We start from the raw sequence: 24079 nt of genomic DNA, 5'->3' as shown, positions 1-24079 counted from the left end.
ACAACAGTGATCAAACAAAATCTATGTTCAAAAGTAGTTGTTAAGGTCTTGTGCAATAACTGACACATCCATCAACAATATTCATCTCTAAACAACCAAGCTTGTTGTTGGTCATAAACGAGTATTTCTTTCCTGGAGGGTTATTGTGAAGTTTTGTGAAGTATTGAGGCCACGTATAAATGTACCATTATTTGACAGTGGGACCTTTCTGGAAGTGTAGCTATCACATTCTGTTCAAACAATTTACTTTCCATAACTGGGATCACAGAAAAGTGGTTCTGTGATTAGGCGGTGTCTTTGAAATCATGAGAGAAGGGTTATAGCTCAGTAGTAGACCAGTTCCCACCATCTCTGACCACTGGCCAACGTAGCAGATGGGAGTTGGAGTTTAACAACATCTGGAGGGCATCATGTTGGTTACCCCTGATCTAAAAGGTCTTACAAGATGACTCGTAAACCATTTAAAATGCCAGAATGCAAATTTAAACAATTACTAAAAACCACTGGCAAATAAAACACAATATTCAAATAGCTGAAGCAACAGCTGGCAAATAATAACTAATTAGTTACACAGAGGAAAAGCCACCAGGAAAAAGAACAGATTTCTTCAAACATTAACAAATAACCTTCTGAAAAAGAACAGCCTTCATTTGGCATTGAAAGACTAACAGAGAAGGAGGGAAGATCTATAATCTTAGTGCCACCACTGCAGAAAAGGCCTTTTTTTAGATAACATTTTATTATACACCATACTGTGGGGGAACTTGCAGAAATGTTTCTGAAGAAGATCTTTGAATAAAAGTAGGTTCACATTGGAGAAAGTTTGCATCTGGTTAAAATGAGTTATAAAGAGTTTTGTTTACATTTTAAATAAGGCAATAAATGAATGCGTAAATCAGGGATGTGGAACCTGCCCCTTAAGATGTTGTTGGACTACAACTCACATCATCCCTGACCATTGGCCACGTTCGTTGGGGCTGTTGGGAGAAAGTCCGAAACTGGTTTAATCCTACCTGACATTTAGGTCAAAGCTGGTGACTGAATCAGCCTTCAGATCACTAGTGCATAAGTCCATTTTTCACTCAGCAAAGGTTAGAGGAAGCAAGGTGCACCTTTGGGGAGAGAAAGCTACTGCAACTCCAGTTTTAAAGTTAAATTTATATATATACAGCCTAAGGGAGCCAGGAATAGTTTCAATGTAAAATGTAAATAGTTAGTATGCTGTTTGAAAGGGGATTCAAATAATCTTAGTAACCAGTGCAGAAGACATTCATTATTCAGAAACGTCCCAAAATCGTCATTAAAAACTTCCATAGTTACCAAAATATAATTATAATGCAGTTACTTGCTTTAAGCCTATAATAGTACAGTAATAATTATGCTGATGCAGAATATGTCTGAAGATTAATGGGCAGCTGGAGCTAATGGCTGACAGTTGCAGTGCAGCACAGGCCTCACTCACTCGCAGGCAATCATTAATCCTCAGGAAATGCCATGTGCCTCAGTTATTCCTGATGAAATCTCTTTCTCTTTTTCACTTGGTTTTATGTGCCACTGCAGGATACAGGAGTTCCTGTAGGTTTAAAAGAAACAGAAACTAGTTGGGGAAAACAATCTATAGTCTCCCTTCCCTCCTTGCTTTCATGTTGTTGTTGTTGTTCTGCCAAGCCCTCTGTAGTAATTATTCATGCTGTGTAATAGGAGTTATTCATACCATGTAGTCAGTGCTGAAGCTAACAGGGGAGAGAAACGCTGAGGTTAAACTTGTTTAAAAGTAGGGATGGAAAGATCTGACAATTTAGGTTCTCTCCATTTCTCATTTTTCCAATTCAGTTCTCCACATTTCTGCAGCAATTTGGTGTTTTTTTTCTCCAACATTTTAGTGTGAGTTTCTCCTCAAACACATTTTTGTAGGAAGTTTTGACTAATTTTTGCAAACATTTTTTCATCATATAATGCATTTTTGTATGTTATTTATACACATAGATTCATTTTTATGCACACTTTCCCCTAACATATTAATTTTTTTAAAAAATTGGTTGGCGAATTGCATTGCTAAATTCAAATAAGTGCAAATTTCAAATGATGGCTATGTTTTGGTTTATTGTTTCAGAAAGTGTGAATTTAATAGATTCAGCTTGAAATGCAAACTGTATCTTATTTCATGCCCATCCCTATTTTTATTTATTTATTTATTTATTATTTGATTTAAATCCCACCCTTCCTCCCAGCAGGAGCCCAGGGTGGCAAACAAAAGCATTAAAACACTTTAAAACATCATAAAAACAGACCTTAAAATCAGTGGCGTCACTAGGAATGGTGTCACCCGGTGCAATAACTCATGGTGTCACCCAGGGCCGGCTGCAGGCATGCAGGGGCCTTTGGGCATCAGCTTGCCCTGGCCCCGCCGGTGGGTGTGCGTGCAAGCACACGCGCACGTGCCCCCCCACAACCCCCTACCTCTCTACAGTTGCCTTTACCATTGCCCTTAATTAAGATGGTGGCCGCAGTTTCCCTAAGGGGAATGAAGCCTCCGCCACCATCTTTGTTGATGGCACATGTGCATGCTACATGCACACGCACATGCTGTGGGCACTGCTGGGCGGGAGCAGCTGCGATGGGCCCCCCCAGGTAGAGACGCTGAGGCCGCCGCCACCACTGCTGAGCCCCATCGCAGCCGCTCCTGCCCAGCGGCGCCCACAGCATGAGGGGTGAAGCAGGCGTCCTTTCCGGACCAGGGGAACCGGCTCCGGGGCTAAGAAGAAGCCGGCCCGGCCTGGCCTGGCCTGGCCTCCACTGCCACCGCCTCTTATTTATTTATTTATTTATTTTATTAGATTAATATACCGCCCAACTAGCATTAGCTCTCTGGGCGGTGAACAACAGAATATAAAAATACAAAACAATCTCAGATCTCATAATAAATACAGCATAAACATATATAAAACAAGAAATCAAAAACAATGACAACAAAATTTAAAACTAAAACGAGTTACATATTAAAACGCCATAGCAAAGAGGCAAGTCTTAACCTGGCGACGAAAGGAGAGCAATGTCGGCGCCATACGCACCTCTTCGGGGACACTGTTCCACAGTTCGGGGGCCACCACTGAGAAGGCCCTAGATCTTGTCACCGTCCTCCGAGCCTCCCTATGAGACGGAACTCGGAGGAGGGCCTTCGATGTGGAGCGTAGTGTACGAGCAGGTTCATATCGGGAGAGGTGTTCCGATAGGTATTGTGGTCCCGTGCCGTATAGGGCTTTATAGGTCAAAACCAACACTTTGAATCTAGCCCGGAAGCATATTGGCAGCCAGTGCAAGCGAGCCACAACAGGTGTTATGTGTTCCGACCTCCTGGTCCCCGTTATTAATCTGGCCGCCGCATTTTGGACAAGCTGTAGTTTCCGAACTGTCTTCAAAGGCAGCCCTACGTAGAGCGCATTGCAGTAGTCCAGTCGTGAGGTTACCAGAGCATGTACGACTGATGTTAGGTCCTCCCTGCTCAGATAGGGATGTAGCTGGGCTACCAGCCGAAGGTGGTAGAAAGCGTTCCGTGCCACCGATGCCACTTGGGCTCCTGCTGAGGCTGCCAGGCTGCTCGGGCGCCGTCTCCTAGTGGCCGCGATGGGGCCCCCCAGGCAGAGATGCCGCAGCCACTGCCGCCACTGCTGAGCCGAGGGAGAGACGGGTGAGGAGGAGCAGGAACGCAGGGCTGTGGGCGGCAGAGTGGGTGGAGGGCATCCGAGGCCTGCCTGCCTGCCTGCAGAATTCTGGGTGAGTGTGATGTCGTGAGATTAATTATTTTGTTCTGTGTTCCCCTAGCTAAGAACCAGATATCTATAGGACCACCTGCTTTCCACATAAGCCTGCCGATTCATTAAGATTATTCTCATAGGTCCTTTTCTGCCTTTGGTGTCTCTGTGTTATGTACCTTCAAGTCTATTACGACTTATGGTGACCCTCTAAATCAGTGACCTCCAGTAGCATCTGTTGTAAACCACCCTGTTCAGATTTTGTAAGTCCAGGTCTGTGGCTAATGCCAAAATGTAAGCCTGATCAGCATCACATTGGAAACAGGACTTCTTACTATCCTTCGATATTATTTAGGGAGTGCATATTTTGCATTCTTCATAGGTCTGACTCGGACTCTAAGATCTGGTTTAAATCTGAACTCTTTCCTTTACTTCAATTTCCTGATGCAAGCACAAATGTATAGTGTCACAGAAAAGGACACTGGGAGCCAGTTAGAGTGTTGAACAAGAACATGGGAGACCTGGGTTCAAATCTACATTTAGCATGAAGCTGGGGCCAGTCATCACATCTCAGCCTACCATACCTCATAGGGTTATTGTGCATCTTGAGCTCCTTGGAGGAAAGGTGGGGTATAAATGTAATAACAAATAAAAAGACATTACAAAGCAAATTTTAATACCTCTGTCTTTGCCATTTGTACATAATTATTGTTGATGTTGTTGCTATGTGCCTTCGATTACGACTTATGGCGACCCTGTGACTCCCAGTGACCTCCAATAGCATCTGTCGTGAACCACCCTGTTCGGATCTTGTAAGTTCAGGTCTGTGGCTTCCTTTATGGAATCAATCTATCTCTTGTTTGGCCTTCCTCTTTTTCTACTTCCTTCTGTTTTTCCAAGCATTATTATCTTTTCTAGTGAATCATGTCTTCTCATTATGTGTCCAAAGTATGATAACCTCAGTTTCATCATTTTAGCTTCTAGTGATAGTTCTGGTTTAATTTGTTCTAACACCCAATTTGTCTTTTTCGCAGTCCATGGTATGTGCAAAGCTCTCCTCCAACACCACATTTCAAATGAGTTGATTTTTCTCTTATCCGCTTTTTTCACTGTTCAACTTTCACATCCATACATAGAGATGGGGAATACCATGGTCTGAATGATCCTGACTAAATGTTCAGTGATACATATTTGCATGTGAGTTCTCCAATAGCTGCCCTCCACAGTCGTAGCCTAATTTCTTGACTATTGTCTCCATTTTGGTTAATGATTGTGCCAAGGTATTGATAATCCTTGACAAGTTCAGTGTCCTCATTGTCAACTTTAAAGTAGGGAAGGGCTAAGCTGGGGTTGAGGGAGGGGGGATTTGCTGCTCCTCCCACCTTACAATCCTGTGCATGTTTACTCAGAAGTAAATCCCACCCTGTTGAATGGGGCTTACCCACTAGGACTGGCGTCAGTTTTGCTGAGACGGCACCTCGGCATTGCACCTGCACTCTTTGCCCACTCACTTCTCCCTGCCTCCCATCACATCTGTGGTTCCCACTGGCCCTCAGAATTATCCCCAGGCCAGCAGAACAGTGAGTGCTTTTCTACCCTATATCTCAGTGGTAGGCTGAGCATGTGCTTTGCATGCAGAAGGTCCTGGGTTCAATCTTTTGCATGTCCTTGTGAAAGGGAAAAAACGTTCTAGGTTGTTTGTGTGACGATCCCACAGCTGGCTCTGTGTGTGTGTGCTATTACATTCAGTGATATACGGGAATTACAATTTACGAGTAACATTAGTACAAAAAACATTACTAAGGATTCTGTATGGTCTGGTACGGGAGGAGGTCCATGGGGGTGACACCATGAGTTACCGCACTGGGTGACACCAACCCTAGTGACGCCACTGGGATCATTTGCATGCTTATTGAGTGCAATGGGATTTACTCCCCTGCAATCATGCTTAGGATAGGTGAAACTGACCACAGAGGATGGGGACGGGAGGAGGAGGAGGAGGGAGGGGAGGAAATGCAAAGAGGAGGACTGGGAGGGGAGCAGGCAGGATGGAGAGGGGAGGAGAAGGACAGGTTTGATCATTTGCATGTTTATTAAATTCAGTGTGATTTACTCCCGTGCAATCATGCTTAGGATAGGTAAAACTGACGGGGGGAGGAGGGAAGGAGGGCTTGAGTGGGCAGGGGAGGAGGAAGGGAGAGGAGAGGAGAGGAGAGGAGAGGAGAGGGGAAAAGCAGGTCTGATCATTTGCATGCTTATTTTCAGTGGGATTTACTCCTATGCAATCTTGGTTAGGATAGGAAACACTGACCATGGGGAAGGAGGAGGGGGAGTGGGAAGGAGCGTATTGGAGGGGGGCAAAGGAAGGTGGAGGGGAGGGCAGGTTTGATCATTTGCATGCTTATAGAGTTCAATGGTATTTACTTGCGCGCAGTCATGTTTAAGATAGGTAAAACTGACCATGGGGAGGAGGAAGGGGAGGAGGGGGAAAGGGAAACAGGGGATTGGAAGAGGATGGGGAGTGAGGGGCAAAGGAAGGAGGAGGGAAGGGGCAAGAGGAGGGGACAGGAGGAAGGAGAAGGGAGGGTGGGTTTGATCATTTGCATATTTTTTGAGTTCAGTGGGATTTATTTCTATGCAATCATGTTTGAAAATGAAAATGGATTGCCTTCAAGTCAATCCCCACCTATTGCAACCCTTTGAATAGAGTTTTCATGGTAAACGGTATTCAGAGATGATTTCATCATTGCCTTCCTCTGAGGCTAAGAGGCAGTGACTGGCCCAAGGTCACCCAGTCAGCTTCATGGCTGTGTGGGGATTCGAACCCTGGTCTCCCAGGTCGTAGTCCAACACTGACCCAAGGAAGGGGCAGGGAGTGGGAGGGGAGGAGATTGGGTGGGTGGGCACTGGGCAGAAGGGAAGCCCCTTTCCTTTCCAAAAGGAAAACACTGTAAACAGAATCATTCTTTTTCAGCCTTTCCCCCACCTTTTTATTCTACAGCAGACACATGTAGCCTCACACCCAAATTTAAACCAAAGCTTTCCCTGGCCACATCCACACCAGGCCTTTATTTCACTTTGGACAGTCATGGCTTCTCTCAAAGAATCCTGGGAAGTGTAGTTAGTGAAGGGTGCTGAGAGTTGCTAGGAGACGCCCTGTTCCCCTCACAGACCTTCAATCAGAGTGGCTGATGTTAAACCATTCTCTCAGGGGAATAGGAGTCTTAGCACCCTTCACAAACTACACTTCCCAGGATTCCTTGAGGGAAGCCATGACTGTCTCACATGAAATCAAAGTCTGGTGTGGGTGTGGCCCTCTGATTAGGCAAGCCCAGCAGCTGAGAGTCGGGCTTTTAGAACTCTGACAGTTGGTTCTTACTGAGCATGCTCCGCGCTATCATTGGGTCCCAGCCAAAAATTATTAAATTAATTACAAATCAGCCAGGCATTTTCTAAACTTTTAAACTGCAGCAGATGAAGGTCAGAGTATGGGGCAACGTCAGTATTAGAATTACAGGTACTCTGTGAACATGGCTGATTTTTAATGAATTTCAACAGATTATGAGAACTGTCAGAGAAAAGAAGTCCAAAAGGGCTCTGAGGTTTTTCTCTCTCTTTTTACACTTTGAACTGTGTATTCTCTCTGACTGTTTTGTGTATCGCCATGAAAATTGACAGGGTTGTTAAGCAAGTGTTTCTGAGTTCAGGACTATAAGTTATGTATGGTTTTGTTTTGAAATGAGCTTATGGGAAGCATCAGAATGGCATGGGGGTATTTTCAATTTAACATTGCGGAATGTGAAAAATCCCCGCTGGCTATAGTATACAGCCACTCTCGTGGCTGTATAATCATGCTTAATGACCTCACCCAGGCCTGCCCCTGTGACATCACTTGGGCCCATCCCTGAAATCTCAAGGTTTGGGATGATTCTGACCAGGCAACCCTAGTTACATGGTGTTGGTTTCTAGGAATTTATATGCCAAGCACTGGAGGGAAAATAAAATACTAATTCTTAGTTTAAGGAAGCTTTTATAATATGCAGTCATATATCAGTATATATATCAATGTGAACTTCAGCAGTGGCGGCAGCAGCAGGCAAAGAGGGACAGGAGGCAAACTGCAGTCATGCTGGGCTCAAGGCTGGGGGCAGGGAGGAAGAAAGGAATGAAAGGAAGTAAGGCTGAGCCATGCAGGGCTTAAGGCCAGAGGAAGGCTGGTAAGCAGCTCATGAGGTGGCAGCAATGTCAGCCTCAGTGGGCGGCCAGTAAGTGGCCTAGGAGGGGCAGCAGCTTTGCTGCCGCCAAGGGGGACAGAAGGCCAATCAGCAGTTTAGGCAGGGCCGCAGCAGCGGCGGCCTGATCAGCTAGGAGGCTGGTCAGGTTTGTGAGTGCCCAAGAGACTGGAACAGTTTGTGAGTCCCTGTATGTGTCTTTAGGAATGCCATGGGGTGTTTGGGGGTGCCTGGGCTGTGTGTGTGTGTGTGTGTGTGTGTGTGAGTGAATGAGAGAGAGAGAGAGAGAGGGAGAGAGAGAGAGAGTCCGTGTCTGTGTGTGTCTGTGTTTGGGGGTGCCTGGGCGTGCTTGTGTGTGTATGGGGTGCCTGGTGTGTGTGGGGGGGTGGCGAGTGAAGCAAACATGAGGGCTCTGCCCCTTAGTAAAAGAAGGGAAAACAAAGCTTAAAGGATTTTCGACCATTGGTTGCTGCCTTTCATTGACTAATAGATCAAAATCAGTTTGCTGTAGATACGTTACTAGCCTTTCCTAGATGAGGGTCTTTTATATTCTATGGTTGTTCCAAATTCAAAGTTATACTTCCTGTTCCTCTGATCTGATACAACAACAATAATATAGGTACCCAATTACTCTGAAATTGTTCAAGTCCTTAATATTATTTTTTTTAAAATGAAAAGCAGAGCTCATCAGTTTTGAACTATTACACAGTTTGCAAAAGTCCAGCCTTCTTCTTCCAGCTTGCTGGTAAATGCTTTTCCCATTTTTAATTTCGGATGTGGTCTGCAACACTATATCACAGGAACACAGAAGCTCCAGGCACACTCTTGGAGTAATGTACATTCAATGCTCTCTGTTGCCCTCACAAAGAACTGTAGGCCCATAATTTTGATACTGCTCCAGGCCGCAACAAAATGTGGATTTCCCAACTGGTGAAGAAGTAGCAGAATGAATCAAGGGAGCCCCCACCTCAAAGCCCTCCTTCAGCATAAGGGGTTGCCTCCACAGAGCACAGAAACAGAGGAACAATCGTGTTTTCAGAGCTGAAACGCTATACATCTGGAAGAGATATTGGAATCTCTTCTCAACCTGCAATAGCAGAGCCAGCTTTTTTGATATAATATTTCCTGTAGTGAAGCAACTATATAGCAACCTTCTGCAGACTTACGAACACCTAACAGATGTGTCCAGCGTTACAGAACTGTATCTTGCTATCTGCTTCATGCATGATTTACTGGTGTGCACTCTAGCTCTTTTCGGGCATGAACATTGTTTCCAGAAGAAAGTATTTTATTTCATTGGGATTGGGTGAAGGGAAATGATATCTAAGAAAAGTCTGGAAGACAACTCAGCTTCTCATCGACTGCAGACTGAGCCTTTTTCAGAGGCTCTAAACAGATTGCATGGAGAGACCCTGTGCACATATGACTTGTAAATCTATAGGCTCAATGTGAACAGCAGGCATTGCTTTTTGGGAGATATAAAATGACAGCCACCTGGCGCTGATCAGTTTGTACCAGAATCAGAAACTTCCCTGGTTTTTGTTTTTATTTTTCCCCCAGCCCACCCCCTCCCCACTTTGTGTAACATCTTGCTTGATTAAGAGTTCTGGAGAGCTCAAAAGCTTGCCATAATTTTATCACATTTTGGTTGGTCCACAATGAGTTGTGGAATTGTGGTTTAAGATGGGAAACTGCACATCCATCACATTAAATATTCATTTTGCTTCCTTTATTTCATATATTGTATTATAATGTAATATTGTATTACAATTTGAATTCTATGGGATTCAAATTGTAATACAATGAAATACAATATATAAGAAATAAAATAAAAAATATAAGGAAAAATCATATGGTATGTAGCACAGCGCATTACAATTGCCACAACAGGCAGAAAGATCATGAAGTGGTCTGCCAAGACCCTCAAAACATTTCAAGTGGTCCATGGGAGAAAATGTTTGGGAACCACTTCCTTTGAATTAGAATTACATGTATAGCTATAGTCTTTGTCACTTTTGAGGAACACAGAGCATTGCAGATTGTTCATAAAAGATGGGCCCACAGCTAACTGGCATATTTAATTGCATGAAGAATATAACTGATACCTCAGTTTCAAGACAGCAGCCAATGTCAAATTATAGCTGCTGAGCAAGTTGTTACTCATCTGCAGTAGTCTTATTCTAAAACTATCATTTTCAAATTGTAATATATTGTTACTATGAATGAAACTTTTTATTGTAAGCTGATTTGGGAACTTTAGTTCCTAACAACAGCAGCCCAGTGTCTAGCATAGTAGCATAGGATCCAACAGCAACAACTCCCACATGATTCTGATAGCACATGAATAAGTCCATCTCATTGTGTGATGGTTTTTCACTAGATGATTCACAGCTGAATGTGCACACTGAAAAGCATCTTTGAGATGATGTGGGGGAAATCTTGGTATGTGGTGTTTGATCTGTGGTGGCTATTTCACACATGCAAGTCATCTCTGACAATCAATTAAAAAATATGTGTGAGCTCACCTTATATCATGATGCCAATAGGTTTGGCATTCAGTACCTTTCTGCAGTCATCTTGGAGTAAAAAACTTAATGAAAGCAATATCTGAGAATGATTCATGCAACACCAGCCAAAACATGCAGCCTGGATCTTAGTTTTCATGTGTATGCATGTGTGCATTTAAATACATGTGTGCTATCTGTCCAGATTTATTTGGGGAAAGGAAGAGAATTTGGAATGTGCTTCAGTGAGTTTGTTTTTGCCTCAAAACCATGGGCATGATCCATTCCCTTCTGCACATGCAGAATTGTATGTACTGTATGGGAGGGGATCTCCACAGGAAGTCTGTTGAGTCTTTTCTATACCCCCCCCAACCCTCAGCTGGATAAACTCTGCGACAGGCACACTAACCTGCTGCCCTGGCTCCATTGGGAAGGACAGGATATATATTTAATCCATAAACAAACAAACCTGGCATTACTATGAATGTGAGGATCTTACGCACCTCATGTAGAACATGGATGAGGAACTTGTGGCCCTCCACATGTTGTTTGTTCCCCATCGTCCCCAGTCAATATGGGGACAGTGGGAGCTGTTGTTGAACAACATCTGGAGGGCCACAGGTTCCCCATCCTTTATGTCAAGGTCTCTCTGTTGTCCATGGCCCTGGTAGGCAGGCAGCTCTCACAAAGAGCATGGATCGCCCACATATTCAGAAAAGTATGGACTGTGCATTCTGCATGTCTTTTTTCGTGGCTCCAGTGTAATAAACTGGATTATAAAATGGCCTGTCTGTATTCTCTACATCTATAAAGTCAAAGTAAGACTCTGGATGCATCAAACCACCTGCTCTGAAATCAAAGAAAATATTTGCACAAACTGATGCTAAGCCAACCTGCTGTGATGTAGGAAAGCTCTAATAAAAACCACACGCCAAGATTCATGGGATACTTCAGATTTGGATTTTCTGAATTTGTAAGTTCCAGCTTTTTAAAGATTTGTTTTCCCACACTTATCCCTATTACACCAGATTAAACCTCAGGTTCCTGAGAAGCAAGTTCCACCGGAATCAAAAATATAGAAACTATATTTAGGTTCCGAATCCAATATTTTTCAGCCTGAGTATAGCCATACACATAAGGGTGTGGATCATTTGGTGGTTTCTAGGCCCAGTCCACTTGGGGTGAGGTGGGGGGCAAGATGCTGTTTTAGTTCTACTGAGCAAGTGTTTCGTATTGACTAGGAAGGGCTGTGTTCAGTTGGGCTTATTCCCAAATAAATGAAGACAAGATTGTTCTTTAAACTGATATTACTAACTTTGGTTGAAAGTGAATTACAGGGTTCTTTTGAAAATGTATCTGTCAAACACCAAACACCCTGTGCCAGCAGCCCACTTCCTTCCTTTGCCCAAGCCAAGAGGCAGATCCTTTAAGCCTCTTTCATATGGACTATATCAACAAAGCAGGGAAACCCTGGAAGGTAGCTTGCTTCAGGATGATCAACGAAAACACAAATCTGCCTCCTCTTTGACCAAAGTTATGAGCAGATTCAGGATGCTTGCATTCAAGACTCTGGCCTGGAGCCCCCTTGGTAGATAGACACACCATCCATGTTATAATTCTTCAGCTCAGAATACAGTTTGACATTTTGCTCAGTGAATGCCTGGCTATGAACAGGTAACAACTGATCAGCCTTTCCTCCTCAAATTTGTCTAATTCTTCCATCACCATGCATTCAGTTTCACATATTATTTATTTTGTTGTAATAAACAAGTCATTTGTAACTCCAACACGCTTCTGCCAAAGTATGACATCTGAAGTAACTTAATATTTGAAATACATTTAGCTAACTTATCCAATTAGTTGAATAATGTGAATTGTTTAAGCTTGGGAATTTGACAAGCTTGGAAACTTCCCTCCCTCTACTTCTGCATAGTACTGCTACAGTTTAGAGTTTAATTGAACATAAATGTGCTCCATGGCTAACATTAGTGCTCACATCAACATTATGATCAATGGTGAGAAGTTCAGCGGTAGTGCTTGCCTGCGTTTGGTTCCTTTGAAAAGTGAGATCACTTGTTGTATAGCATTTTTGCAATGTTTGGGTTTATTTACAAATGTACAAGCTGACTGTAAAACGTCTACAAGCAGCAATTCCAGTGTCATAAGATCTCCAGAGAGAGGTACTCCACGTGCTTAACAGAACTCAGAAATCTCTCTTTTCTCTCTCAGCACCTCCAGATGTTCTTTTTGTTGTGCATTCGTGACGATTTGTGTTCATGATGTATTGAGGCAGTACTACACAATCCTGCTTTCAATGCTGTTTGCACTTGCAAAAGGTTTGGCGCAGAGGCTGCGGAGCTGGGAGTTGGTGGTACTGCTTGGCAGTGGTTCCGCTCCTACTTGGCGGGTCGTCTCCAGAAGGTAGTGCTTGGGGAACACTGCTCGACACCGTGGGTTCTTCAGTGTGGAGTCCCACAGGGGTCAGTTCTGTCTCCCATGCTTTTCAACATCTACATGAAGCCGTTGGGTGCGGTCATCAGGAGTTTTGGAGTGCGTTGTCATCAATATGCTGATGACACGCAACTCTACTTCTCCTTTTCATCGTCTTCAGGTGAGGCTGTCAATGTGCTGAATCGTTGCCTGGCCGCGATAATGGACTGGATGAGAGCTAACAAACTGAGGCTCAATCCAGACAAGACTGAGATGCTGTTGGTGCATGGTTTCTCTGATCAGGTGGTGGATATACACCCTGTCCTGGACGGGGTTACACTCCCCCTAAAGGAGCGGGTTCGTAGTTTGGGAGTCTTTTTAGATCCTTCCCTTTCACTTGAGGCTCAAGTAGCCTCGGTGGCACGGAATGCATTCTACCAACTTCGGTTGGTAGCCCAACTACGTCCCTACCTGAGCAGGGAGGACCTCACATCAGTGGTACATGCTCTGGTAACCTCCTGATTGGATTACTGCAATGCGCTCTACGTAGGGCTGCCTCTGAAGACAGTTCGGAAGCTACAGCTTGTGCAAAACACGGCGGCCAGACTGATAACATGGACCAAGCGGTCCGAACACATAACACCTGTTCTGGCCTGCTTGCACTGGATTCCAATATGCTTCCGGGCCAGAACCATTCAAAGTGCTGGTTTTAACCTATAAAGCCTTATACGGCACGGGACCACAATACCTGCGGGAACGCCTCTCCCGATATGAACCTGCCCGTACACTACGTTCTACATCGAAGGCCCTCCTCCGAGTTCCGACTCATACAGAAGCTCGGAGAGTGGTAACTAGAACTAGGGCCTTCTCAGTGGTGGCCCCCGAACTTTGGAACAGTCTCCCTGATGAGGTGCGCTTGGCGCCGACATTATTGTCTTTCCGGCGCCAAGTCAAAACGTTCCTCTTTTCTAAGGCATTTTAATCTAACTTAATTTAGTTTTTAACATGCGTTGTAATTGCTTTTAGTTTCCTTATTCTTTTACATTGTTGTTGTATTTTACTATGGAATTTTATTGTATATTTTGCACTTTGTTGTACACCGCCCAGAGAGCTATGCTAGTCGGGCAGTATAAAAATCTAACAAATAAATAAATAAAATAAATAAATACTGCTTCATTTCCAATTGGAGCATATTCTGTAGCTTCCTGCTGAAATCCTGTACCTTTTTTTTTTTACCACAAATGTTCCAGAGGTGGTGTGTATCCCACTTGTTTTGTACTATAGCACAAGAGCACTCCCCCAGATATCAAAAGTGATAACACTGGGAAAGTATCGCAGAACAACTAATAAAGTGCAATGATGTGTGGATGGTCCAGTATAAATCCACAACTAATGCACTATTAATAACAAGTTGCAGAATGCACCTTCAAAACAAAAAAAGTCTGGAAGAGCCCTCACTGTGTCAGGGCTCGTCCATATGTGTTGAGCATTTATCCTGATTTGCTTGCATAAAGCTTATGTGGAGGTTAGATTATACCCAGTTTTTATTAAGCATTCATAGGAGCATAGGAAGTTGCCTTATACTGAGTCAGATCACTGGTCCATCTAGCTCAGTATTGTCTTCACTGACTGGCAGCGGCTGTCCAGGGTTGCAGACAGGAGACATTCCCAGCCCTACCTGGAGATGCTAGGGACTGAACCTGGGACCTTCTGCATGCAAGGCAGATGCTGTACCACTAAGGTATGGTCCTCCTCTGGCTATTCATCCTGTTTGTTTGGCAGGGAAGTTATACAACAATGAGCATTCATCCTGATGCTTGTGGGTGTTTATATGTCTTCCCATTAGCCATTCATTTAACCCACACTTTTCAACACATTTCTCTGTCGCTTTAAAGACCATTCATGTTTTAAAGTGGATTGCTGCACTAAGATGCTGCTGACAGAGGACTTTAATTCCACTTTAATTGCACAAACCTAAATTTCCTGATGTGTGCTTGAATCTCTCCTACAAAATATTGCCTGGAGGTGGCCTCAGTCTCATTCCAAAAGCTGTAATTTCTCTAGTTCACTGCCCCTCTGAAAAAAACCTGTTTCTTTTTCTATGGGGCAGAAAAGGTGTGTCACCTCCCTCAATGGCTCTCACATTCAAGCAATTCTAGAGTGGTCCAAGTAATTGCTACCTGAATGTCCTGTGTTTATTAACAAGGATGGTGGGTATTCACAGCAGTATTTTTGTGTTACTTCACTCAATACCAGTCACAGTGCTACTGCAGTCATTGTGAAAATCAATTAGGCCATTTTGTTATGAAAAGCTCCCATCCTCCTGACACTTACCAAGTTTCAGTAAGCGTAGCAACATTTCTCAATGTGGGAGGATGCCAGTATCTTTGTTTCCAAAACTTGTAGCCCATGTTTTCACATACATCTATCGTCAGGGAAGAGGTCCACAGCATAAACATAACCTATGGTAGCTGCCATATGAAATCTTAAAATGCAATGGGGGATCATAGAATCATAAAATAGTAGAATTGGAAGGGGCCTATAAGACCATTGAGTCCAACCCCCTGCTCAGTGCAGGAAACCAACTTAAAGCATATCTGAATTAAGTTTCTTGTCCATTGATTTCAATCGTCTTCTCTTAGTATGACTAATATTGGATATCAATATGCAAAGAGAACCTCAGGGTACATAAAGGTAAAGAACTGGACCTGCTTCCCATACATTTAACAAGGAAACTTCTTTTTTTTACCAACAATTTAATGACAAACAAATAAAACAATTACTCATATTTTGGGTGATGAGAAACTTTCAAAACTTATGAATCTGTAGATTTTATCACAATATAATTTGTGATTTGTGGTTGGCTTGGAAATAATTGCTCTATGTATCATTAAATATTACACTGCCATCTACTCATAGAGGACAGTGTTTTAATCAATTTGTTTTCTATTAACCTGACCAAGAATGTTAAGTATTCAGTTCCAGAAGACTAGCAGGTAGCAGGAAGAGGAAAAGGCTTAGGGCCTGTTTACATGGTGACTTACAGTGAGATAGGGGCTACTTGCATCCCCATTTAATTGACAGACTTCACATGATGTTGCAGGCAAAGGAAAAGTGTGTCGCTGCTTTTCCCTTTAAATCTGAATTAAACCAACCCGCTTAAAATGCGAAAAGTGGAGGAAAAACCGTCTCTGCTTCGTTTCTCTAGGGCTTGCAGATGCTTTGCTCCAATGCTTTTAGGTGGGTATGTCAATCGTTCCCCTTTCCACGCCCACTCCCTCCTTCTCCCTTTGTTCTTGTCATTTCCTGCTGGCTCTCATGCTGCAAACGGTGCTTTATTTTTCTTTCCCCCTTAACTTGTGCAAAACAGCATAACACTATTCAAACAAATATTTGTATTTCAGCTGGATTGTGAAAACATAAATAATCACACTTCAGGGTTTTTTCTTTTTTTATGAAACTTACTCTGGAAAAAACTCAGCATGCTCGGTTGCCAAGGTAACCAGAGGAAGTGAAATTTTGACCTTAAGAGGGCATGGTCATTAGAAAGCTGCGTGATTGATCTTTTCCCTTCATCGTCAATGGAAAACAGCAGATTGGAAGGTAGGAATGCGAATCTTGCAAATCTATCACAATGGATAAAGCTGCGTCTTTAATCCAATGTTTAACTCCCATGTGAACCAGTCCTTAGAGGGCTGCCTTATAAGGATTTGATCAGGTGGTGGTGGTGGTGGTTGGCAGCATACTTAGACCTTGCTCATAAATGGAAAAGTGATGATCTGCTTGCCATTGTTGATGGCACCTGAAGGTGTGGCAGAAGAGCCACATCTCGGTGGCAGAACACACACACTCTCTACAGAAGGTCCATGATTCAGTCCCCAGCATCTCTGGGTAAGGCTGGGAAAGACTGCTATCTGAAATCCTGGAGAGCCAGTGCCAATCAGTGTAGACAGGGATGGGGGACCACAGCCCTCCATGTGGCCCTCCATGTCTCTCTATCTGACCCTCAGGACTCTCCTGAGCCACACCAGCCCTGTTCACATCCTCCTTGAGCGCTTTAGCCTGGCTAGAATGTGTCCTGAACTCTGCTAATGCTGCTTGCTTGCCTGGACGGAGGATAGACAGGGCTGTGAGAGCATGAAGAAAATAGCCTATTGTACAAATGTAAAATTCACATTTATTGCTCTGACCACTTTTGCCTCTGGCCATGCAGCCTCTGGAAGGTTGCCAGTAGGAGATGTGGCCCTCAGGCTAAAAAAGATTCCACACCCCTGATGTAGGCAATACTGAGCTAAATGGACCAATGGTCTGGCTCAGTATAAGACAGCTTCCTGTGTTATTTAGTCTTGATGGACAAACCGACTGAATAAATACATAGCCCTGTCAATCAAACAAATAGTCGGATTCATTTATTGATGGGTGGTTTGTGTTTATTTCTTACATCAACAAAGATTCTTCAGTAAAGCATTTCTTAAATCAATCAATTTCATTGATAGTTAATTCCATAAAGATCTGTATTCATTGATAACAATTATATTTATTTATTTATAAAAATATTTGTATACCGTTGTTTCATTAAAACATCCAAGCGGTTTACAACACGTTAAAAACACCACCACCACAGAATAAAAACATTAAATATACAATAAAAACAAAGGTCAACTGCTGTAAAAAAAAGACATCTTCTTAATTGCCTGCATAAGCCTGGAGAACGGATAGGTTTTCAAGCAGGCACTTGGTTAAAACAGAAGGCACCTGCTGAATTTCTGTTGGCAGAGCATTCCAGAGAACTGGGCCAATGACACTGAAGGCTCGATTTCATATTGATGTTAAATGAGCCTTGCCAAATCGGGGAATGTGTGTGTGTGTAAAAAGGTAAAGGTGTCCCCGCACTTATAGTGCGAGTCGTTTCCAACTCTTAGGGTGACGTCTTGCAATGTTTACTAGGCAGACCATTTATATGGGGTGGGATTGCCAGTTCCTTCCCCGGCCTTTCTTTACCCCCCAGCATATGCTGGGTACACATATACATTTTTTAAAATGGTTCTAGACTGATTTATTGTAGCCACAAACTTTTTATAAGCAACAGCCTTTTTCATCCAAAACATCAATAGGACTAAGTCACAGCTGATAAAGTAATCTGTTGCCTATAGAAAGTTCACAACACTGGGAGGGTATGATCCTGCTCCCATGCAAGTCAAGGACAAAACTGTTATTGATTTTAATGGAGCAGGTTTGCTCAGCCACAGGCATGTGTATTATGTCCCAGGCTGTGGACACGCTATACCTTTAAGGCATATTTTGAAGTACATCATTGCTCCTAAAGAACTCCGGGAACTGTAATTTAACCCTCACAGAGCTACAGTTCCCAGAACCCTTAACAAACTGCAGCTCTCAGGATTCTCTGGGGAGAGCTATGTGCTTTAAATGCATAGTGTGTACTGTGCAGCCTTATTTCCAAGTACCTGTTCATCTTCTTTTTTCTAAAATACCAGAGTCAGTTCTTCTCCTAAATTTTCTATTGTATTGACCTTTTCATTTACATGCGATGAGGAGTTCATTATGAACTACCAAAGCTTAATAGTGAGAAGTCAGCAAACAAACATGAAAAGCTTGGGATAAAAATAAATAACTTCAGGGGGAAATAAATCACACACACACACACAGCAAATGTTAATGAAAGAAGTTCATAGTTTGTTTGCCTTTCTAGTCACCATTGTTAGGGCGATATGTGAGGACTCTAATTAATTTTGTTATGTGGATAAAAGAGAAGGCTGGAAGCAAATGGAAACTGGGGCTTAGAGAATGCTTTGCTGACATCTGGTGGAAGAATATTGCCACTCATGCATATTCCAAAAGAAAAAGAAAAACCTTAACATGTTGTTTCTATTTCCAGTTCTTTCTTATCTTGCAAGCCTTACAGCCTGATCTTACTTTTTAGGACATGTGCCAAACTAGTCCCACTGTACATGAGGTTGCTTCTCATCCAGTATTTTATATTCTGGTAGAGATACTCAAGTGCATGACATCAGTGTAGTGAAGGGATGGGATTCATTGGCCAGTGCCTGTTTGAAAGCATTCCATCAACCTAAAAGCCTGGCATTGATTTGAATTCATTCTGTATCCACTAGCTGCTGCTTTTACCAATCTGTGGGGTTTTTTCTGCTTGGAAAAATATTAATATCAATATTGATATTTTTAAAGGTAATTTTGATATTTTCAAGGATGATATTTTTAAAGGAAATATTGATACAGTATCATTCTTAAAATTGATGTTTTAGAGGCAGATTTGGTTAAAAAGTCCATTTTCAAAAATAGCTGCCAAAATTCACTACATTAAAATCCAATTCTCAACAATTGAATATAAGTGAATTAATTCATCATTCGTTCATCATTTTATTTGTATGCCACTTTTCCACAAAAAAATTGTGCTCAAAGTGGCTTACAACAAGGTGAACAGAAGTACATCTCAAACACAACAATTGCAAAAACAATTTCCTAATAACAAAAAATAATAAAACAGTAATGTAACAGTAAATATAACAGCAAACAAAAACAACTTTTCAATATCATGAACACAGCAACATTATATCTCTTGGCAGGCAACGTTACACTTTCTGGCAATAGCAAAAATAAGAAGAGAATTTTGACAGTTTATCTTGGCTCCTAGTAACCCACTAGAAATCCCATGATGTTGCTCAGAGTCCCAGTCTGGTAGCAACTTCTTATAAGGCTTTCAAAGGCAGGGGGCGGTGGAGAAGCTGGAAACATCCCTTCCATGGTCTGCTTTGAACCCCTGAAAGCACTCTGGAAATGATAGGGCAGCGCTACTGCTCCATCTTAAGAAGCTAGAAAAGCCGCCTTTACCTGACATTAATGGAAAATCTGGTACCAAATCCAAATTGGGCGGAATTCTAGCACATCCCTAGTGAGGTGTAACAGTTAGGGTCTTGGACTATGACCTGGGAGACCAGGGTTTGACTCCCCACTTATTCATGAAGCTCACTGCATGACCTTGGGCCAGTCACTGCCTCTCAGTCTAACCTACCTCACAGGGTTGTTGTGAAGAACAAATGTGGAGAGGGAGAAGCATGTACACCACCTCAGCTCCTTGTAGTCAGGCAGTTTAAGACCTGAATTGAAATGCATGTGCCAATTTTTTCTGACATGCTATCCATTGCCATAGCTTTCCATTTTTTATAGGAACTACTTCCTCCAGATATATCATGGTGGCCATCTTGAAAATTCATGTAAAAACCCTATACAGTTGATATACCTATGACAGTATTTTCAGTGATTATGTTACATTAACAGTATTCCATTTTATTTTGTTTTGCAATTTTTAAGTAGTTAATTTTTGTGTTCATAAAAAACCATATACTGCTTTTCTAAATGGTATAGTTCTATTCCTTGACCCAGAAAATGTATATTTAGACACCAGGATTGTGATTCTAAGTGGCTACAGTAGATACAGGCTTTTACATCAATTTTCAAGATGGCCACCATGATGTATCTGAAGGAAGTAGTTCCTATCAAATATGGAAAGCTGCAGTCATGGGTAGCATGCAGGAAAAAAATGGCACTTTTGCCTGGAACATCCACATCTGTTTGCTAAGCTGCCTGAGTATTGGAGGAATGGTGGGATATAAATGTAATAAATAACATAAAATAAAATATGTAGCATATTAGTTAATAAGGTTTTGAATATGTGTAAATCACCATTTTCCCAATTTACAATACACATGAGTCCTGATCAGGAAAGTTCAGGTCCCTGCTTCAATATATTATATAGTTTTTAGTATAAAATCATAATACTGAAAGGTACCAGAAGATATATGGCCATACTACCCTGAACATGCCCGATCTTGTCTGATCTCGGAAGCTAAACAGGATCAGGCCTGGTTAGTACTTGAATGGGAGACCGCCTGGGAATACTGGGTGCCATAGGCTTAGAGGAAAGCAATGGTAAACCAGCTCTGAATACCTTTTACCATGAAAACCCTAAGAATATATCCAAAAAAGATTCATAGGTTTGCCATAAGTCATAATTGACTTGGAGGCATATAACAACAACAAACCAGAAGATAGGCCAACCCATCCTCTTGCAGCCTGAGAGGATCTTTTGTAATCTATTGTTCTTTCCTCCCACCCCAACATAACTACAAATTCAATAATAAGTTATTTGATGCTGTGAAGGGTTCCTTGAATTTGTTACCAAGGTGTTCTGCCTTGCTGTCATCTCAAGCATACTCCTTGCCTCCTTAAACTTCACTCTAAAGATGAGTGTGCAAAGTGTAGGCTCATGCAAGCGTGCCAGAGGAAGCAAACCATGGCATACACTAGTCACCTTCCCTAGCAGGAGTTGAACTGTCACTCATTGTCCACAAGGTCCAAAGACTCTAGATACATGCAAATGCTTTTCTCTGCACCTGATTCATTTTGCACACTGCCACTAAAGTAAAGGTATCCCCACACTTATAATGCAAGTCGTTTCCGACTCTTAGGGTGACGACTTGCGACGTTTACTAGGCAGACCGTATATATGGGGTGGGATTGCCAGTTCCTTCCCCACACAGCTACTACAAAGACACTATTCTATTTGGCCATTTATTTTCCTAGGTGAGAACAACAGCACCTTTCTAACAAGCAGTGTTCATACTGGTAAATTAATCAACAGTTGTTTGCATTCCTTAAGGTTGCATTCCTTAATAATGCACCTGCAGTTGGAGTCTGTACTATCTTGCTATTACTTCCCTATAATTGGGTGTAAGACAATGTCCCCGTGGCAGATTGTGAATCTAACAATCACACCTCTATTGGTACCCCTCCCCATTTTATCAGGCTAGTTTATCTGTACAGGATTGGGTTAAGCTTGCTTTCTAATATTTGATACCTTCCCCAGATTGTGTAACAGGTCAGGATATGAAAAGATTAATTAATATTGGATTTTAAAATTGCATAAACCTAAAGAAAAATAAAATGCTGCTTTTGAAAGGTGACATTCAATTCTTGTTACTGAAGAATTTTACATACAGGCTAACCAAAAGCTGAACACTATCCTTACACTCTGAAAATTCACTCAAAATCCAAAACTGAAGCATTGTTCTGGAATGTCAGATGCTGGGATTTTTATATTTTCAGATATCAACACGCAAATTCAAAAAGCGAGTATTATATGGGACTGAATGGATGGTTGGTCAGTGCTGTATTTTAACAATTCCACAGACACAAAAAATGACCACAAAACTGGGTAAGGACTATTGAAAGGAAAAGAAAAAAGAGAGGAAGGAATTCCAGATGCTTGAAGAAATATTTATTTCAGGCTCCATGTGTTCCAGAATAATCCTTCTTCAGTGGCACAGTTTCTGAAACAATTTGCATCAAGTGGATGCACTACTATAGTAACTCATATACAAGTAATTGTAGTGGTTTAATCACCTGTGGGACAATGGGGGACAGACAGTAAGGATGGGGGAGAAATTCAGCTGAGTTTACATTTAAAGGCAAATCTATCAAATCCACACTTACGGAAACAACATGAACACTGAAAGAGAGCCATCCTTCAAAATTCACACTTATCTAAATCCAACCAACCAGTATTTAGAAAAATGCATGTATTAGAGGGACATATCCATAAAAATGAATAGATTGGTGAAAACAACAAGAAAAAATGTATTACATTGGGAGCAATTGCTTGCAAAACTGTTTACATTAGTCAATATTGCTTACAAAATTGTGTTTATCAGGAAAACTTCACACCAAAATGCTGGAGAATTTTCATGAGGGTTTTGTTTTTGCAAAAAAAAAAAAAGCAAATTGTTGCAGAAATGTGGAGAACTGAATTTAAGATAGAAAAGTGAGAAACCAAGAGAACCAAAAGCGACAGTTCTTCTCCACCCTAGTGGGCCCAGCAGTAAGGTGCCCATGCCATTTGGTTTGCACTGTATGCAAACATCCACAGAATGTCATTTGTGTTTCTCAGGAACAGCACTGTAGCATCCTACCAAGATGCCTATAGATTTCAGCCATCCAGCCAGTCTAACCAAGTGAGCTCTGCCTTACAGGAGAGAGGACAAAGCGGGGTGATGTGGGGGAAGGGCAATCACAAGACTATCTGACCGGAAAAAAATCTTTTCTGCCTCCACAGGCAATCAGATAGATTCAGCAAACTCTGTGTATGGGTGCTACTGCCTCCTCAAGACAATTTTTAGTTTATCAGCCCTAAGCTCTCCTCCATCTGACTGAAAGTCTCTCTGGTTATGGCCAACTTTAAAGGTTCTGGGTTTTTTGGGTGGGGATTCCCAAAATCTAATGGAAGAACAATGTTGTCAGCTTTCCCGACACAAGCAATCAAAATGGAGCATTAGATTTGGGGTTGGAGGGGGGAAGGAATCGTTGTATGAGATCCATTATTAATTTATCCACTTACATTTAAACTGAAGAATTTCCTCTGTTTTTAGTTAGGGCTAAAATGTAAATGTAATTGAAAGTGCGTGCTTAGGGATTTGTTTAAAAACCAGATAAAATTACATTAATTGTGTCATATATCCCCTATGTAATGCATAAAAAAGAACTATTTTGCTGCTATTGCATCTATTACTGTTTGGCAACGATTTCTTCTTATATGCAGTTGTTTAATGCAGTTGTTTAAAATCTGTGCCTAAAGTCAAAATAAATTGCCATTTTAGAATAGTAAAAGTGAGAAAACCCATGTGGCAATGAACTTACCACAACAATCGAACACTAAGATATCTGAGTTATTTGTAGCGTAGAGGTAGAAGTGAAAAGGCTACATTTATTTATACAGCTCTTTTTAATTTAAAAAGCTCTATGTTGTGTCAATCATAAAATCAGATAGTGCAGCAGTAATTGTTACAAAGTCTGTAATTGAGAAACATCAGCTGAGATTAGGTCAAGACAAGCAGTGTTTGCAGACAAAAGTCTGACTCTTGTTTCAGTGACACGTTAAATAACACTCCAGCTTGAGACAAATAAAAAACATAAGATTTCTTACCTGCATTGGGAAAAGAATGTTGACAGTGAGCAGCATTAACGAACATTATAGGTGGCATTGTTCAAACAGCTGGAGAACTGTAAGGAAGCAGGTGATTGATAGATCAAGGCTATCGGAAGTGAAGATGGGGATTTGATAATGAATGAT

At 42.0% G+C, this 24079-nt stretch overlaps 1 pseudogene; it reads left to right on the top strand.

The window, feature by feature from the left end:
- Positions 1-20749: 20749 nt before the first annotated feature.
- LOC133384624 (5S ribosomal RNA) lies at positions 20750-20868 on the top strand (annotated as a pseudogene).
- Positions 20869-24079: the final 3211 nt, after the last annotated feature.

The sequence above is a fragment of the Rhineura floridana genome, chromosome 4 (assembly GCF_030035675.1).
Source record: "Rhineura floridana isolate rRhiFlo1 chromosome 4, rRhiFlo1.hap2, whole genome shotgun sequence".
NCBI lineage: Eukaryota > Metazoa > Chordata > Lepidosauria > Squamata > Rhineuridae > Rhineura > Rhineura floridana.
Note: the sequence above shows the minus strand (reverse complement) of the source record. Positions and strands in the feature narration are given on the sequence as shown.